This window comes from Pseudophryne corroboree, chromosome 7 (genome assembly GCF_028390025.1).
Source record: "Pseudophryne corroboree isolate aPseCor3 chromosome 7, aPseCor3.hap2, whole genome shotgun sequence".
Lineage (NCBI taxonomy): Eukaryota > Metazoa > Chordata > Amphibia > Anura > Myobatrachidae > Pseudophryne > Pseudophryne corroboree.
In genome coordinates, this window is record NC_086450.1 from 358,578,710 (window position 1) to 358,594,899 (window position 16,190).

The 16,190-nt window shown below is 46.1% G+C and overlaps 1 protein-coding gene across 1 annotated transcript in view; it reads left to right on the plus strand.

Moving 5' to 3' along the window:
- Positions 1–16,190, plus strand: part of METTL9 (methyltransferase 9, His-X-His N1(pi)-histidine) — a 142,131-nt gene that overhangs the window by 125,110 nt on the left and 831 nt on the right. The window lies entirely within an intron of this gene.

The window sequence follows — 16,190 nt, forward strand, 5'->3', positions numbered from 1 at the left end:
CTGCAAGGTACACTGGGTTCCACAGGGCGCCCACCCTGACGCACCTAGCTTCCATGGGTTTGTATGGCATTAGTCGCTGGTCCCTTCTCCTGTTGTGAGAATGTGATTCTATGTGACTAACATCTGCCTTCTCTTTTACCTGCTCCTGGATTGGACTGGTTAACGAAACTGAGCTCACCGTGCCTGGAGGCGGGGTTATAGAGGAGGCCCCAATGCATCCTGCCTGGCACAGCTAAAGCTTTAAAGCTTTAACCTGTTGGCGCCTGGATCAAGATCCATCTTTAGACCCCGATGTATTCCCTTTGGAACCCAGTGTACCTCGCAGAAAGAGATTTAACAATGGTAAGTCTACCATAAATCTCCTTATTTTGAGAGGGGGCGGGGTAATCCTAACCTGAACTTGAGGGAGATCCGATATATTTTACCCAGTCATTTTGATGCTCGGGAGGGTAGGGGGTTTAATATTAAAGAGTAATTTGGGTGAACAGCTAATCCTATATAATAAAAGGCTAACTCTGCTCCTTACCTCTTTGGGCGGAATTGAAATATTTTGCTTCCAGCAGCAACTAGATGGCGCCCGACTGAGCATTTCAAGTGATGCTTTGTTCAGGTGTGCATTTTGATGGGCTGGTAATTAGTTTGGGCCTAAAACACCCTGTATACTGTATTATTTATCTTATTAATACACTAGCTGTCAAGGGTTCGGTATGAATTACCACTGGTCGGGCTGCAAGCGGTCAAATGACTGACAGCGACATTCCCACAATGAAGATACAAACGTCATAGGGGGTAAGTATTTTTACCTTCCCGTACCCCACAGGTTCTCAAACTCGGTCCTAAGGACCCCACACAGTGCATGTTTTCCAGGTCTCCTCACAGAATCACAAGTGAAATAATTAGCTCCACCTGTGGACCTTTTAAAATGTGTCAGTGAGTAATTAATGCACCTGTGCACCTGCTGGGTAACCTGCAAAACATGCACTGTGCGGGGTCCTGAGGACCGAGTTTGAGAACCTATCCCCTACCCTAACACTAACCCTCCGGGGATGGCGGCTAGAGCTTAAACCTTCCCTCCCCGAGACCCTAACATGTACCCCAATACTTGCCTTTGGGCTGTCTGTGTTCCGTCACTGGTCTCCCAAGTGGTGTCGGGATTCCGTCACATGGCCACCGGCATTCCAACCGCCGGGATGCTGTAGAACATGTTACTTTGATAATCATTTTCATTTACATTTTTAGACAATTGCTTTTGATAGTTATTATTTTTTATTTTTTTTTATTACATTTTATTGAGAAGATCACAAAGTTCAAGAAACAGACATGGTACAGAATGTCATAAACTGGTTAATTTGATAGTTTCACAACACAAACAAATCGTGATCTCATTTTAGCTGTGTAACAAAAAATGTTGAGAAAAGGGTATTTGACAATGATTACGGAGTGTCATACTGCAAAAGAAGAAGGAAATTAAAGTAGAGAGAGAAGAAAAGAGAAAAAAACAAAATCAAAGGTGTGGCTGCCCATGGTTGAACGAGGTTAGATTAGGCTAGAAGATTAGCTATCCTATGCTAAATGGGGAAGGGGTGTTTTGCAAGGTCAGCCAAAGACCCCATATTTTGTCAAATGACCAGGGGGTGTGTTTGATATAAAGTTGTTTCCAATAGGCAGCTATTTGACAAGTGGTAGCAGTAGCTACATGACATAAGAATTTATTTTGGTGTCTGGATAATGTAGGAAAAAAGAAAGTAATTCGGATCACATGGGGATAGGTACCTGAAGCATCTGGGAATGAGTATGACCTCCCACCAAAAGTTTTAGGCACAGCCACCATATATAGATAAGTCACAGCCACCATATAGGGATAAAAGTGCCTTCAGAGGCTTAACCTCTACAACAAATATTTGGTGTGTTGGGAAACATTGTTCTGAGTCTGGAGGGCTCAAAGTACCATCTATGCAATTTATATATGCTTTCTTTAATTTTGACACACACAGAGCTAGTGGCAGCATTTCCCCAAATATTAGACTAGTCTTAATTATCAAAAGTATCACCCAGATCAGCCTCCCATGCAATTTTGTGTGAACTCCGTAGTGAATAGGGCTCTTTGCTAAGTAGTGAATGTAGGTTTAAACCTCTGATCGAGGAGCTTCTCAAGCACAAATGTTGTAAGGGGTCTGTGCAAAAGGAGGTGTTTTACTTTGGAGTGATAATGTCTCAGTTGTAAAAAATGTTACAGATATTTAGAGGGAATTGCTTTTTCTCTATCGTCCTAAGTGGATGCTGGGGTTCCTGAAAGGACCATGGGGAATAGCGGCTCCGCAGGAGACAGGGCACAAAAGTAAAGCTTTTACAGGTCAGGTGGTGTGTACTGGCTCCTCCCCCTATGACCCTCCTCCAGACTCCAGTTAGATTTTTGTGCCCGGCCGAGAAGGGTGCAATTCTAGGTGGCTCTCATAAAGAGCTGCTTAGAGAGTTTAGCTTAGGTTTTTTATTTTACAGTGATTCCTGCTGGCAACAGGATCACTGCAACGAGGGACAGAGGGGAGAAGAAGTGAACTCACCTGCGTGCAGGATGGATTGGCTTCTTGGCTACTGGACATGAAGCTCCAGAGGGACGATCACAGGTACAGCCTGGATGGTCACCGGAGCCACGCCGCCGGCCCCCTCACAGATGCTGAAGCAAGAAGAGGTCCAGAATCGGCGGCTGAAGACTCCTGCAGTCTTCTTAAGGTAGCGCACAGCACTGCAGCTGTGCGCCATTTTCCTCTCAGCACACTTCACACGGCAGTCACTGAGGGTGCAGGGCGCTGGGAGGGGGGCGCCCTGGGAGGCAAATGAAAACCTTTAAAAAGGCTAAAAATACCTCACATATAGCCCCAGAGGCTATATGGAGATATTTACCCCTGCCTAAATGTACTAAATAGCGGGAGACGAGCCCGCCGGAAAAGGGGCGGGGCCTATCTCCTCAGCACACGGCGCCATTTTCTGTCACAGCTCCGCTGGTCAGGAAGGCTCCCAGGTCTCTCCCCTGCACTGCACTACAGAAACAGGGTATAACAGAGAGGGGGGGCAAAATAAATGGCAATATATCAATATAAAAGCAGCTATAAGGGAGCACTTAATCATAAGGCTATCCCTGTCATATATAGCGCTTTTTGGTGTGTGCTGGCAGACTCTCCCTCTGTCTCCCCAAAGGGCTAGTGGGTCCTGTCTTCGTATAGAGCATTCCCTGTGTGTCTGCTGTGTGTCGGTACGTGTGTGTCGACATGTATGAGGACGTTATTGGTGTGGAGGCGGAGCAATTGCCAAATATGAGGATGTCACCTCCTAGGGGGTCGACACCAGAATGGATGCCTTTATTTGTGGAATTACGGGATAGCGTCAACTCGCTTAAGCAGTCGTTTGCCGACATGAGGCGGCCGGACACTCAATTAGTGCCTGTCCAGGCGCCTCAAACACCGTCAGGGGCTGTAAAACGCCCCTTGCCTCAGTCGGTCGACACAGACCCAGACACAGGCACTGATTCCGGTGGTGAAGGTGACGAATCAACCGTATTTTCCAGTAGGGCCACACGTTATATGATTTTGGCAATAAAGGAGATGTTACATTTAGCTGATACTACAGGTACCACTAAACAGGGTATTATGTGGGGTGTGAAAAAACTACCAGTAGTTTTTACCGAATCAGAAGAATTAAATGACGTGTGTGATGAAGCGTGGGGTGCCCCGATAAAAAACTGCTAATTTCAAAGAAGTTATTGGCTTTATACCCTTTCCCGCCAGAGGTTAGGGAGCGCTGGGAAACACCTCCTAGGGGGGACAAAGCGCTAACACGCTTATCAAAACAAGTGGCGTTACCCTCTCCTGAGACGGCCGCACTTAAAGATCCATCAGATAGGAGGATGGAAAATATCCAAAAAGGTATATACACACATGCAGGTGTTATACTACGACCAGCTATTGCGACTGCCTGGATGTGCAGTGCTGGGGTAGTTTGGTCAGAGTCCCTGATCGAAAATATTGATACCCTGGACGGGGACAATATTTTACTGTCGTTAGAACAAATAAAGGATGCATTTCTTTATATGCGTGATGCACAGAGAGATATCTGCACACTGGCATCACGGGTAAGTGCTATGTCCATTTCGGCCAGAAGAGCTTTATGGACACGACAGTGGACAGGCGATGCGTAGAGGAGTTATTTGGGGTCGGTCTATCGGATTTGGTGGCCACGGCTACGGCCGGGAAATCCACCTTTCTACCTCAAGTCACTCCCCAACAGAAAAAGGCACCGACTTTTCAACCGCAGCCCTTTCGTTCCTTTAAAAATAAGAGAGCAAAGGGCTATTCATATCTGCCACGAGGCAGAGGACGAGGGAAGAGACAGCAACAGGCAGCTCCTTCCCAGGAACAGAAGCCCTCCCCGGCTTCTACAAAAGCCTCAGCATGACGCTGGGGCTTCGCAAGCGGACTTGGGGGCGGTAGGCGGTCGTCTCAAGAATTACAGCGCGCAGTGGGCTCACTCGCAGGTAAATCCCTGGATCCTGCAGATAATATCTCAGGGGTACAGGTTGAAATTAGAGACAGAGCCACCTCGCCGTTTCCTGAAGTCTGCTTTACCAACGTCCCCCTCAGAAAGGGAGACGGTTTTGGAAGCCATTCACAAGCTGTATTCTCAGCAGGTGATAGTCAAGGTACCTCTTCTACAACAAGGGAAGGGGTATTATTCCACTCTTTTTGTGGTACCGAAGCCGGATGGCTCGGTAAGGCCTATTCTAAATCTGAAGTCCTTGAACCTGTACATAAAGAAGTTCAAGTTCAAGATGGAGTCACTCAGAGCAGTGATAGCGAACCTGGAAGAAGGGGACTTTATGGTATCCTTGGACATCAAGGATGCGTATCTCCACGTTCCAATTACCCCTCACACCAGGGGTACCTCAGGTTCGTTGTACAAAACTGTCACTATCAGTTTCAGACGCTGCCGTTTGGTTTGTCCACGGCACCTCGGGTCTTTACAAAGGTAATGGCCGAGATAATATTTCTTCTTCGAAGAAAAGGCGTATTAATTATCCCATACTTGGACGATCTCCTAATAAGGACAAGGTCCAGAGAACAGCTAGAGATGGGTTTAGCACTATCTCAAGAGGTGCTAAAGCAGCACGGATGGATTCTGAATATTCCAAAATCCCAATTAATGCCGACAACTCGTCTGCTGTTCCTGGGGATGATTCTGGACACAGTTCAGAAAAAGGTTTTTCTTCCCGAAGAAAAAGCCAAGGAGTTATCTGACCTGGTCAGGAACCTCCTAAAACCAGGAAAGGTGTCTGTACATCAATGCACAAGAGTCCTGGGGGGGAAAAAAAAAAATAAAAAATAAAAAAAAAAAAAAAAAATGGTAGCTTCTTACGAAGCAATCCCTTTCGGCAGATTCCATGCAAAGGGATCTGTTGGACAAATGGTCAGGGTCGCATCTTTAGATGCACCTGAGGATAACCCTGTCGCCGAGGACAAGGGTATCCCTTCTGTGGTGGTTGCAGGAGGCTCATCTATTGGAGGGCCGCAGATTCGGCATGCAGGATTGGATCCTGGTGACCACGGATGCCAGCCTGAGAGGCTGGGGAGCAGTCACACAGGGAAGAAATTTCCAGGGAGTGTGGTCGAGCCTGAAAAAGTCTCTTCACATAAGCATTCTGGAACTAAGAGCAATCTACAATGCTCTAAGCCAGGCGGAACCTCTGCTTCAAGGAAGACCGGTGTTGATCCAGTCGGACAACATCACGGCAGTCGCCCATGTAAATAGACAGGGCGGCACAAGAAACAGGAGGGCAATGGCAGAAGCTGCCAGGATCCTTCGCTGGGCGGAGAATCACGTGATAGCACTGTCAGCAGTATTCATCCCGGGCGTGGACAACTGGGAAGCAGACTTCCTCAGCAGACACGACCTTCACCCGGGAGAGTGGGTACTTCATCCAGAAGTTTTCCACATGCTATTAAACCGTTGGGTAAAACCAATGGTGGACATGATGGCGTCTCGCCTCAACAAAACACTGGACAGGTATTGCGCCAGGTCAAGAGATCCGCAGGCAATAGCTGTGGACGCGTTGGTAACACCTTGGGTGTACCAGTCGGTATATGTGTTTCCTCCTCTGCCTCTCATACCAAAGGTATTGAGGATTATACGGCAAAGAGGAGTAAGACTAGTGGCTCCGGATTGGCCAAGAAGGACTTGGTACCCGGAACTTCAAGAGATGGTCACGGACGATCCGTGGCCTCTACTTCTGAGAAGGGACCTGCTTCAGCAGGGTCCTTGTCTTTTTCAAGACTTACCGCGGCTGCGTTTGACGGCATGGCGTTTGAATGCCAGATCCTAAAAGGAAAAGGCATTCCAGAAGAAGTCATTCCTACCTTGATAAAGGCAAGGAAGGAAGTCACCGCGAAGCATTATCGCCGTATTTGGCGAAAATATGTTGCGTGGTGCGAGCAGCGGAGTGCTCCGATGGAGGAATTTCAACTGGGTCGTTTTCCTACATTTCCTGCAATCAGGATTGTCTATGGGTCTCAAATTGGGATCTATTAAGGTTCAAACTTCGGCCCTATCAATATTCTTCCAAAAAGAATTGGCCTCAGTCCCTGAGGTCCAGATTTTTATCAAAGGAGTACTGCATATACAGCCTCCTGTGGTGCCTATGGTGGCACCGTGGGATCTAAATGTAGTTTTAGATTTCCTCAAATCCAATTGGTTTGAACCACTAAAGAATGTGGATTTGAAATATCTCACATGAAAAGTGACTTTGTTACTGGCCCTGGCTTCGGCCGGGAGAGTATCTGAACTGGCGGCTTTGTTTTATAAAAGCCCTTATTTAATTTTCCATTCGACATAGGGAGAAAATGCGGACGCGTCCGCAGCTCTGCCCTAAGGTGGTATCAGCGTTTCACCTGAACCAGCCTATTGTAGTGCCTGCGGCTACAGACGACTTGAAGGACTCCAAGTTGTTGGACGTTGTCAGAGCCTTAAAAATATACATTTAAAGGACGGCTGGAGTCAGAAAATCTGACTCGCTGTTTATACTGTATGCACCCAACAAGTTGGGTGCACCTGCTTCTAAGCAGTCGATTGCTCGTTGGATTTGTAACAAAATTCAACTTGTACATTCTGTGGCAGGCCTGCCACAGCCTAAATCTGTTAAGGCCCATTCCGCAGGGAAGGTGGGCTCATCTTGGGCGGCTGCCCGAGGGGTCTCGGCATTACAACTCTGCCGAGCAGCTACGTGGTCAGGGGAGAACACGTTTGTAAATTTTTACAAATTTGATACCCTGGCAAAGGAGGACCTGGAGTTCTCTCATTCGGTGCTGCAGAGTCATCCGCACTCTCCCGCCCGTTTGGGAGCTTTGGTATAATCCCCATGGTCCTTTCAGGAACCCCAGCATCCACTTAGGACGATAGAGAAAATAAGAATTTACTTACCGATAATTCTATTTCTCGGAGTCCGTAGTGGATGCTGGGCGCCCATCCCAAGTGCGGATTATCTGCAATACTTGTACATAGTTATTGTTAGCTAATTCGGGTTATTGTTTAGGAAGCCATCTTTCAGAGGCTCCTCTGTTATCATACTGTTAACTGGGTTTAGATCACAAGTTGTACGGTGTGATTGGTGTGGCTGGTATGAGTCTTACCCGGGATTCAAAATCCTCCCTTATTGTGTACGCTCGTCCGGGCACAGTACCTAACTGGAGTCTGGAGGAGGGTCATAGGGGGAGGAGCCAGTACACACCACCTGACCTGTAAAAGCTTTACTTTTGTGCCCTGTCTCCTGCGGAGCCGCTATTCCCCATGGTCCTTTCAGGAACCCCAGCATCCACTACGGACTCCGAGAAATAGAATTATCGGTAAGTAAATTCTTATTATTTGTCTGAGTTTCAGAAAACGGGGGAACATTATTATCCCTAGTAATATTAATTAGTATAAGATATCCTTCTCCTTCCAAGGGAGGAACACATTTCTTTTCATGTCTTGAGGAAAGTCAGGGTTGTGGAAAATTGTAATGATAGGAGAAGGGATGAGAGCTAGTCTAAATTTGCTATTCATATTGTCCGAAATTGCCAGACAATGAGAGATTATTGGATGAGAAGCAACATATTTAGGGTACCTGAGCCTGTGGAGCACAAGAGGGCTGAAGCTGTAGATAAACTTTATCCATCTGCGTCTAAATCAGCTCAGAACTCAGTGGCGTATCTATAATGGGTGCAGTGTTTGCGGTGCACACGGGCCTCTTGGTCCAGAGGGGGCCCTCATCGCACACACTGCACCAATTTCATCTATATACCTACCTTTCTGGTGTCCGGGTGTGGGTCCCCTCCTCTCCCGAGTCCCTTAGCCGGCAGCCACAGCAGCTCTGTTAGCGCTCTGTCTGAGCACTAGAGACTCTGGCACAGTGCCAGAGTCTACAGCGCATGCGCAGGTCTCTGAAAAGATGGCCGCTGCACCATTTTTTCGGAGACTTGCGCAAGCGCTGTAGACTCTGGCACTGTGCCAGAGTCTCTAGCACTCAGACAGAGCGCTAACAGCGCTGCTGCCGGGCTACGGGACAGGAGAGGAGGGGACCCACACCCGGAGACTGCACACGGGTCCCCTCCTCTCTAGATACGCCCCTGCCAGAACTTCTTGGCTTTGACAGTTATTCTATATGACAAATAGTTCAAATGTTTTGTTTATATACTGATCTACGGGAGATTTATAAAAATGATTATTAATGGAGAACCTCGTCCCAAAAATGGTCCTATATTAGCTTCTATACAATGACAGGGGGCGACCCAAAAGCTGATACCGCAAACGCTATGCTAGTTTGCACTGCTGTGTCTGACTAGTGTGTGACTTGCCTTTGAGACTACATGGTGATAACTTAGACGTACAGATAACCACCACTGGGTAACTAAGGGACACCAAGTGCTTTATATTGAAAGCAAGGGCTTCTACACAGGTGTGGCTCATGAACAAAGAAAGCAAATAATACCCTGTCAGGCTCCTGTATGGACTGCACTGGTTGCCTATGATTATAGCTAGCATAATATTTTTCAAAGGATATTCTATATTTTTTCAACCATCCTCAATCAAAATGCCGTCACAGGTTTTAGAAACTCTGCAAGGGAAGATAGTGAAATGTGTTTGGTCTCATAAGAAACCCAGAGTTTCAGTGACTATACGTAAAAAGCACAGCACAGAGGGTAGTCTGGGCCTAGCAAAATGGGCAAAAATGACCTCACCACCCATCTAACACCATTTTTGCTCTTCCTTTTCTAGCCTGCTCACTAGACTGGTTTGGCATATTTCGGGTCATGTTTAAAGAGTGACCCTTCCCCCCCCCCCCCCCCCCACCCCTTTATAGCTGTCAACCCTTTTTACCTTGATCATGTGGTATTGTACAGTACAATTTAGCAATTGTCAGATAACGCATCTAAAATGACAATGCGTTCATACCAAAGAAACTAAAGCACTTTGGTATTGAAGTTACCTTGGTACATGTATGGTGGCATAGTCCTAAGATAGTGAGCTTCTGGCAAGACATTCAAGCGCAGTTGTGACACTACCAACCTTCCCCTCTTACTCCTAGACCCCTATACTCTCTTATTGGACACAGGGGGTCATTCCGAGTTGATCGTAGCTGTGCTAAATTTAGCATAGCTACGATCATCTTTCCTGACATGCGGGCGGACGCCCAGCACGGGGCTAGTCCGCTACCGCATGTCCGTGGCGCCCCCCCCCCCCCCCCGCAGAAGTGCAAAGGGATCGCACAGCGGCGATGCATTTGCACTTCAGGAGTAACTACCGGCCAGGGCAGCTTTAGCGTGCTGGCCGGGAGCTACTCCTCGCTCCCTGGCCTGCTGCGTATGACGTCACGCAGCCGCTGCGGCCCGCCTCCTGTTTGGTCCGGCCACGCCTGCGTTGGTCAGACCACGCCTACGCATTTGGCTGCCGTTTTGACCCCTCCCGCCCGTCAATCGCGGCAGAGGCGATCGCTGTCCTGCTACGGCCTTTGGCCGTCCTGCAGGCGCACTACGGCGCTGGCGCAGGGACCCGTTCGCTCTGCTGCCTTAAAACACAGCGAGCCAACGGGTCGGAATGACCCCCATAGTCAGTAGAGTTTAACAAGTATATCAACGTGAATACATTACAAGTATCCTACTTGACTCTGATTATAATAGTCTTTATCTGCTTCATTTGTTTCTCCTTTAGCTTTCCCATCTCTTAACAATTCTCTAATAGAAGGACTTACAAAAATTCTGTAATCTTGGCATCGATGATCTGGGTAAACTTATTTCTCAAGTATGTGAATACAATTTGTATTTTATCCATCGATTTAACAGTCCTAGCTTGGGAATACATACATTTTGTCAACAGTTATAATGTTGGGAGAGTGCTGATACAGTTGTAAAGCTCTCCATACATCTACGATAGATTGGGGTAATTCCCTATCCCCAGACGCCTAGGTCAGGGAATCGGGGAAATTCAAATTGTTTTTCACTGATTTGCTGTTCCTCGATCATTTTGGGAAGTCAGGGAATTTTACCATAAAGGGTTTCTCCAATTCCCAGATGGATAACTGATAATCTATGGTCGCCAATCAGGGTTTTTGATTGACAAAATGAATCAAATCGGGGAAAGCCGTTGCATATGTATGGGACCCATTAGTTGTACCCACAATTCACGAAGTGTTATAGGTTCATGCTTCTCAGCTTGATATCATATGGCTGTGGGGTTTGCGTCCAGAAACAGAATTGAATCCTATTGGCCAACCAAGCAACTGTAGTTTTAAAGTGTCTTTATGTTAATACGATGTGAAAATATTTTTACAAATCCACAAGTCTGATGTGTGATCCAACCATGTCATATTCACAACAGTAGCTGGCACAACTCTCCAGCCCAGAGAGATATATCAGTAATTAAGATTTATAACCCTGAAAATCGCTTCCAAGCTGATACTATTAGTCAAAAATAATTAGTGGTGATAGCTGAAGTATGAATGACTTTGTTACCATGTTGGGAATTTGTAGAGACCACAGGGCCTGGTTCAGAGATGGATGCAAAGCTGCTGATCCACGGAACTGATTATCGGCAGGCTGTGCATGTGCTGTGTTCGCATTGCACATGCGCCAAGGTGCTGCTGCGTGCTTGCATGCTATGAGGATGCCTTCGCAGAGTGATTAACAGGAAGTGGTTGTTTGGGGAAGTAACGGGGAGTAGTCGTAAAATGCATGTGTGTCATGCCTGTTTTTCGGGGCGTGTATCGGACATCAGCTGGGGGCTCTAACATACAAAAACATGGTGCCTACTGCCGCGTCCAGTCTGCGTAGCCATAGATCTGCTTGAGCAGTCTATTTCCCGTTCTTGCGTATGCAATTGCTGCTGAGTTGCGGATAACAGCTGCGTTGCGGAGAAAACCGCACTTGAAGCTACGTTTGTCCATCTCTGAATCAGGCCCAAAGTTTATACCACTACATTTAAACAGAGCAGTAGGATAACAGAAATACTGGAATCTGCTAGTACAGGTGAGATCTGATGAAACCATTAATCGCAGAAACGCGTCTGTAAGAACACAACTGTACTAGCAGTTCTTTTTGGCAAATGTTCTGTTTGAATGGGGCCATTAATGTTTCAGCTATCGCCACTGCTTATTTTTGTCACCTTGCATAGATGTTTGGATTATAAACCCTAATACTGATCTTTCCCTCTAGGCTGGAGAGTTGTACCAGCTCCTGTTGGAAATATCAGATTATTTTCTATATCTCAGATGTTTAGTATGTTATTATCACAGTACCATTTAAGTCACATGAAGAGGTTCTTTACAGTTAATCAGGCATCAGATGGATGACTTGCTTGTGGAAGACCGGTGCTGCTCCATCCTACACAACTCCAGACAACGGTAGACTCATTGCTACAGCACATTCAGGGCCTGATTCAGAGACTCTTGCAATGCCTATGTTTATGCAAATAGTCAATGATTTTTGTACTACGCTAGCGCCTGAGTCGCACTGCACGTGTCCTGTGGTGGATTACCAACGTTGCTCGCAGACAAAATCTGGATGCTGAATGATTGACAGGCAGCAGTTGTGGGAGGTAACGGGGGTTTATCAACAAATGCAGGTGTGTCACATATGTTTTAGAGGCGGGTCGCAGCCAGCGACTTGTACGCAGTTCCGTTGGCTCTGGGGTGTCTTCGTTTACGACGGCCATTCTGAGTAACCATAGGATTATCCGATGGTGTATCTGAAGCACTTTGTACACAAGCAGCGGATCTGCAAAGTTGCCGGCGGGTGTCTCAGTACACATTCCGGCAGCTACATATCTTTTTGCACAGTATCTTCATACAAAGGCGCCGCAGCTTTTACAACAGTCTCCGAATCAGGCCCACAAGCGGTTGCCCCCTAAAAAGTACTTTTTAGATTTGTTTCTATTTTATTTTTGTTCTCTACCTGTATGAAGAGTTCGACATCTGTCTACTTCCCTTTATTTGCTTCCCCATTCAAGAATGATGCAAGTTCCCTGAAAAGCATTTAATATGCAAAATTTCCCCAGCATAGCAGAATTTACCACAGATTAAAATGTGTGCAGTTGTTCTATATGGGGGAACCACACTATAAATTGCACTAACCGACTGCCTCTTTGCCGTGCTATGTGGGGCCGTCTCCCAGCTGCCTATCATTTCTTGCGTTGCTGGGGACTAGTTCACAGTTTTGGCACGTAATCAAAAGAAGAGGTTTTGGCAAGTGACTGATAACAGTGTTGTACTAATACAGATACAGCTATCTAACACTGTGTACCTGTGTACCTACAATGTAAGGTGACGATTTGATCATTCAGCCCTGTAGCTTTAGTTAAGATCAGCACAGGGAAGGCAGTGCATAGAGTGGTGTTTGACCCCTACAGTACTTCTGTCTGTGGCATTATAGTGTCACTAGACTTAACAAGCCCGGATAAGTCAAATTACTTTTTGCCTCAATGTATTAAGGGAATCGTGCAGGAACATGAGCTCTGTTAGGGGGTTTCCTCTGCAAACTCCAATTAGTAAAGTAGTTGCATGTGCAATCATTTTATTTCCAGGGTCAGAAAAAGAAAAAAAAGCTCTTTGGTGCTAAGAAAAAATCTAATAAAAAGAAAATATAAATATATAAAGAGTGGCCGGTCTCAGACTGTGAAAGAAATTCAACTAATATATATACCAAACACAAAACAATCTGAGACTGTGCTTATAGCAAAATACTAAAATATAAAATACCGTCATGACACGATAAGCCAAGACGCGACAACACTGTGAAGAATATAAATAACTATAGTTTAATATCTATCAAGTTAATAAGAACAATGAAAAAGATTCCACATGAGTTAGTTAATAGCCCTTATTAGTAAAATGCACTGTATATAAATATGTCAAATGCCTATAAAATAGGTCATATAAGAGTCCACAACAACTATAAAAGGGATAATTGAGAAATCCTCCCTGTGGAACTACAAGTCCCAGAGTATGCTTACACTTCAGCAGTTAGTGCAGAACTGATATATGAGGCCGGATATACAGTGAAATGCTGCTTATGGCCAGACAGGGGGTGTATAGACCTGATATTGAGTGTTCACACAGCGCTTACACTGCGGTCTCTCCCCTGGGCGCAGTGTCGGTCTGGTGTCTCTCCGAAGCCTCTGGATGCATGATACTCCGCACCAGTCTTTCTGTAGCACTCACCACTGTGATGTGGTTCTTCAGTCACCGATCTCCATGTATAAAAGGCAACACTGGTGTTCCTATCCAGGTCCACCACAATTATATGTGGACTCGCCGATAAGCACTTCAGAGTAGCCGGGTTAGTCTCGACCACGTAAGCGATCTCTGAACGGTTTTGCCTTGTTATGGGAGGCATTTATTTTAACGGCTGTCAGTATTCAGACGCCGGAATCCCGACACCTGGTGAAATACTGGTGGTCGGAATCCCCACTCGCGTGGTGGTCCAAGCCACCACCCGAGGGGGAATATAACCCTGTGGTGAACAAAGCGCGTCGAGCACAGAGAGTTTGCGAGGGGACACACTGCGTTCAACGCTGGTAATCTGTCTGTCAGGATCCCGGCGTTGGTCTTCTGACAGCCAGGATCCCAACAGCCAGGATATCATACTGAACCCTTCCTTATAGAGGGCTTTAGCAAACCGGGTTCAGACCAGACCGTTATATTGCACATATGCAAGTGGACAGTACCAGAGAGGGATAAAGAAAAATGTGCTAAATTGTACCCTATAGACTACAATGGCTGATGCTGTCAAAATATATTGTGATTATGCAAGAATTGCAGTCCCTATAGGCTTATATGGGAGCATTATTTGCGAAAGACAATAAAGGGGAACACAGCAGATATTGGAACCCTCTTAATACATTTTGGGTGGCAATTGTGCATGTTCCTCAAAAGGGCTTATTAAATAGGCGTCTTTAGTGTCTCCAAGTGTACAGCTTAATGTTACGTCCCCCCAGTGCAGTTGTATGGCTCAACCGTCACTCTTCCTGGAGAGATCTCTGGCAACCATCATTATTACTGGGGAATTTACACAAAGATGAGAATGTAACCAGCATCCGCAGCAGAACGAACCTATATCAGTGGTCTTGGGGTCACACGATACTTGAAATCAATTGGAGTGAGTCACAGTTGAGCAAATATGCATGGATGCAATTAGCTATATCCAGCTGTATTAAGAGTAGCTTTTTGCTCATTTCCAGTAATTACAAACATATGCGTCACCCGAGTTGTTGGTTGTATGGTGAATGCTTTCTGTAAACAAAAAAACACATTTGAGGCACAAAGTCTAATCTTAAATACGTGTACAGTCCAGAGCAGCAAGGGTAACCGGTTTCTCCAGGCCAAGCGTACACTTGTAGGTCTGTGCCCCTTATACACCTCTGTAGGGGTGCTTTTATTACATAGGTGCAGCTCATAATACTGCTGCAAGTTGTGCACATGCACAGTGCAACAAGCTTTATTTGAATGTTTGCTGCTGTTACACACCTAATAACTGTGGACTGCCATAAGATGCATTGCTGCGGTCTGGACTTTTATTTGTATTGTTTGCCTTGTGTTCTTTGCATATCAGCTTTGATGTAGATGCACATTATTATTATTATTATCATTATTCTTAATAGGAGATGTTTAATCACCTATCTGGGATATTTCTTGATAACATTCCTTTTTTTCCCTTCAGGACTGATGATCTTTTCATTGTTTCTCAGTTTGTTGCTCCTTCATTTTGATAAAGCAATAATAAAAGTTGTTATTAAGTCTTACCCTTTTCATTTTTGAATTCCTTGCTGGTGGTTATGCCTTTCTCTGCCTTGCATTGCCCCATTTCTTATTATAAGGGTCTCCCACAATATAAGTGTATCTTTTTCATTACATTTTGCAGGCAGACCCCACCCACCCCGTTGTGACTGGTCTAGCTTTCGAACAGATTGTTCTAAATTGCACTCTAATGGAATAGCATTTATGTTTTTCAACATCATCTGTGGGCCATCCTTTTAAGCCCCCCCCCCCAATGCGTGAGCTCTACTAGGAAAGTAGGCGTGGCCTTACACATAATGCCCACAGTAGTGCTCTTTGCACATAATGGCCACAGTAATAGCTGCTCAAACATGCTGCCCCCAGTAATGCCAGTTATACGTAATGCCCCAGTATAGTGCCAGTTACACATAATGCTCCAGTATAGTGCCAGCAGGGCACTCACCACCACTGCAGGACAGGTCCCATCTAGACTCCTGCACACCACAGGTCCGCTCCGCACCGCAGCACAGTCATTCCTCCTGCTTGCAGCCATTAGAGCAGACCACCGTTGAGATCTCTCTCCAAAGCTGCCTCACATCACCACCTGGCTCTTATCTCCTACGCACTGCATCATGGGAGATGTAGTTTTCTTACACTGTATACAGTGCACAGTGTGAGAAAACTACATCTCCCATGATGCTGTGCACTGGAGACTGCTGTACACTCTGCAGCTGCCTTGGCAAGGCCCCGCGCTGGACAAAATACTCTTACAGCCCAGAGTCTGAACTTCCCCACCCCTGATCTACACAGATAATTGGGCAGGGTCACTGTCTAGTTTGACCACACACTTCCGGTTGCTATATTAGACCAGATCTGAGCTGCCTGATCACTTCTACAGACAGTG